We start from the raw sequence: 4,226 nt of genomic DNA, 5'->3' as shown, positions 1-4,226 counted from the left end.
CTCTACTCTCCCCCCTCCTCTTCTCCTCTACTCTCCCCTCTCCTCCTCTCCTCTCCTCCTTACTTCCCCCCCCTCCTCTCCTCTACTTCTACATCCCACCCCTCCCTACTCTCCCCCCTCCTACCTCTCCCTCTTCCTCTACTACTCCTCTCCCGTCCCTACACCTCCTGTTACATCTCCTCTCCTCTCCCCCCTCCTCCTCTCCTCTCCTCACTCCTCTCCTCTACTCTTCCCTCCTGTTACACTCTCCTCACCTCCCCCCCTCCTCCTCGGTCCTCTTCCTCTACTGCTCCTCCTTTTACAAATACATCCCCTCTCCTCTACTCTACCCCTCCCCCTCCTGCTCCTCTCCTCTCCTCTACTCCTCCTGTTCCATCATCCTCTACTCTCCTCCTCTTCCCCCTCCTCTCCTCCTCTCCTCCTCTCCTCTACTCTCCTTTTTCCATCATCCTCTACTCCTCTCCTCTCCTCCTCCCTGGTTACATATCCTCTACTTCCTCCTGTTACATCTCCTCTACTCTCCCCCTCCCTCCTCCTCTCCTCTCTTCCACTCCTCCTGTTACATCTACCACTACCTCCCCCCTCCTTCTCTCCTCCCTTCCTCTCCTCCTGTTACATCTCCTCTACTCCCCCCCTCCTACTCTCCTCCTCTCCTCTACTCCTCCTGTTACATCTCCTCTACTCCCCCCCCCTCCTCCCTTCCTCTCGTCCTGTTACATCTACTCTACCCCCCCCTCCTCCTCTCCTCTCTTCCACTCCTCCTGTTACATCTCCACTACCCTCCCCCTCCTTCTCTCCTCCCTTCCTCTCCTCCTGTTACATCTCCTCTACCCCCCCCCCTCCTCCTCTCCTCTCTTCCTCTCCTCCTGTTACATCTCCACTACCCTCCCCCTCCTTCTCTCCTCCCTTCCTCTCCTCCTGTTACATCTCCTCTACCCCCCCCCCCTCCTCTCCTCTCTTCCACTCCTCCTGTTACATCTCCACTACCCTCCCCCCTCCTTCTCTCCTCCCTTCCTCTCCTGCTCTCCGAGAGAAAGTGTATGATAAACACTTGCAGTCGACGGCTGTCCAGAATTAGCATAGAAATGGAAGTTTGGAACCGTTTTCTAGGTTTAGATGAGTGTGTGTGTGTGGGTGTGTGTGCGATTGTGTGCGTGTGCCAATGCTCTCTATTTAAATGAGCACCACCATATAGACACATAACCCCTACACTACCAGAACAAAGCTGTGAAATCAGACTTCAGTTTCCACACATCGCTAGCGAGGTCCATTTAAAGCCTCAATGTGTTAGCTCTCTCAGGTTGTTTAGTAACAAGAGATGACAAACACCAAACTGAACCCAGCCCAACCCTCTCTGTGTTCTGTCTCTCATTGTCAGAACCACATAATTGGTTCCAACTCCTGAATGGTTTGAACAGTTTTCCCCCAATACACTCTATCTGTGTGTGTTCTGATTCCAGCCATAAGCTCTACAACAGTGTGTTCCAACTTTGGTCATAGTTGAACGACAGACAGACAGAGTTTGACAGACTAGCTCTATCTGAGTCATTGTTGTTGTCCCGATTCTGCATTTGGATTCTTCCTGTGCTGTTGTATGTGTGTGTGCACACAGTGTGGCTGTGTGCAGTGTGGCTGTGTGCAGTGTGGCTGTGTGCAGTGTGGCTGTATGCAGTGTGGCTGTGTGCAGTGTGGCTGTATGCAGTGTGGCTGTGTGCAGTGTGGCTGTGTGCAGTGTGGCTGTATGCAGTGTGGCGGTATGCAGTGTGGCTGTGTGCAGTGTGGCTGTGTGCAGTGTGGCTGTATGCAGTCTGGCTGTGTGCAGTGTGGCTGTATGCAGTGTGGCTGTATGCAGTGTGGCTGTATGCAGTGTGGCTGTGTGCAGTGTGGCTGTGTGCAGTATGGCTGTATGCAGTGTGGCTGTGTGCACTGTGGCTGTATGCAGTGTGGCTGTGTGCAGTGTGGCTGTGTGCAGTGTGGCTGTGTGGCTGTATGCAGTGTGGCTGTGTGCATGTGTGTGTCCAGTTGTTTGTGGTGTAAACACACACTCATCTGTGTCTCCCTCCCTCTGTCCCCTGCAGGAGGTGGTGCTGTACTGTGTGGAGAACCGTGTGTGTGAAGTGAACCACAGGGACTACGCAGGCTACTGTGCCCTCCACGAGGCCTGCGCCCGCGGCTGGATCTCTATAGTCATACACCTGCTGGAGCACGGGGCCGACATCAACTGCAGCGCACAGGATGGCACCAGGTACATTCACAGTGTTGTATACATTACACACACAGATGCAAACACACACGCGCACACACATAAAGCCGTGTACACACACACACTAATATGCAGAAATGCACTCACACACACACACAATGTGTATCTCATAATGCGTTTTTCCTTGAAAATGATTTTCATGTGTGTGTGTGTGTGTGTGTGTGTCCAGGCCTCTGCATGACGCGGTGGAGAATGACCATCTGGACGTAGTGCGTGTGTTGCTGTCCTACGGGGCTGACCCTACTCTAGCCACCTACTCCGGCCGCGGTCTGCTCAAGATGACCCACAGCGACAGCATGGAGCGATTCCTCACTGGTCAGTCACTAACTACTTTATCCCTGCTATACCCTTCAAATACCCCTCATATCCTGCTTCTATACCACATTATAACCCTTCATATCCTGCTTCTATACCACATTATAACCCTTCATATCCTGCTTCTATACCACATTATAACCCTTCATATACTGCTTCTATACCACATTATAGTCCTCATATACTACTTATATACCACGTTATAACCCTTCATATACTACTTCTATACCACATTATAACCCTTCATATCCTGTTTCTATACCACATTATAACCCTTCATATCCTGCTTCTATACCACATTATAACCCTTCACATACTGCTTCTATACCACATTATAGTCCTCATATACTACTTATATACCACGTTATAACCCTTCATATCCTACTTATATACCACATTATAACCCTTCATATACTGCTTCTATACCACATTATAGTCCTCATATACTACTTATATACCACGTTATAACCCTTCATATACTACTTCTATACCACATTATAACCCTTCATATACTGCTTCTATACCACATTATAGTCCTCATATACTACTTATATACCACGTTATAACCCTTCATATCCTGCTTCTATACCACATTATAACCCTTCATATACTACTTATATACCACATTATAACCCTTCATATACTACTTATATACCACGTTATAACCCTTCATATACTACTTATATACCACGTTATAGCCCTCATATACTACTTATATACCACATTATAACCCTTCATATACTACTTATATACCACGTTATAACCCTTCATATACTACTTATATACCACGTTATAGCCCTCATACTCCGTAGCCCAAAATCTATTCACCATTTACGTTCCCACTCCCTCTCTTTTTCTATCTTTCTCTCTTTCTTTCTCACAAACACACACATACAGACATGCTGAAAACAGTCCCTTCTTCCTCCCCACCCCCAGACCACCTGTGTGAGGGGATTCGGTTGGCCAGAGTGCGTGCTTGCTCGCCTATCTGGTAACTTAGCAACATCCGCTCTGTTTGCTCAGTGTACGTGCGGAAATGGGCTTCTCAGAGAGCACACTCACTCTAGAGACTAGAAATAGTGTGTGTGTGTGTGTGTGTGTGTGTGTGTGTGTGTGTGTGTGTGTGTGTGTGTGTGTGTGTGTGTGTGTGTGTGTGTGTGACACAAATGGGCTCTCAGTGCTACATACACATGGAGGAAGAAAAGGAACTACACACAAAGACCCCAAACAAGTAAAACCCAATTACCCAATTACCTCTGAGACAGACAGCCGACCTTGTGAGAGAAGGAGAGAACGGGAGAGGAAGAGGCAGAGTGAGGCAGAAGAGATAGAGAATAGGGTAAAGAGAAACTCATAGTGAGTGTGTTATACAGAGAGATGATATAGAGGAAGGTACTGGAGAGAGGTTTAGAATGATATACAGAGAGATGATATAGAGGAAGGTACTGGAGAGAGGTTTAGAATGATATACAGAGAGATGATATAGAGGAAGGTACTGGAGAGAGGTTTAGAATGATAGACAGAGAGATGATATAGAGGAAGGTACTGGAGAGGTTTAGAATGATAGACAGAGAGATGATATAGAGGAAGGTACTGGAGAGAGGTTTAGAATGATAGACAGAGAGATGATATAGAGGAAGGTACTGGA

The 4,226-nt window shown here is 47.9% G+C and overlaps 1 pseudogene; it reads left to right on the top strand.

Annotated features, from left to right (window-relative positions):
* Window positions 1-4,226, top strand: part of LOC109885933 (BCL-6 corepressor-like) — a 63,175-nt pseudogene that overhangs the window by 51,230 nt on the left and 7,719 nt on the right.

Source organism: Oncorhynchus kisutch, linkage group LG26 (genome assembly GCF_002021735.2).
Source record: "Oncorhynchus kisutch isolate 150728-3 linkage group LG26, Okis_V2, whole genome shotgun sequence".
Classification (NCBI taxonomy): Eukaryota; Metazoa; Chordata; class Actinopteri; order Salmoniformes; family Salmonidae; genus Oncorhynchus; species Oncorhynchus kisutch.
The sequence above is the reverse complement of the archived record's forward strand: the minus strand, read 5'-3'. Positions and strand labels throughout refer to the sequence as shown.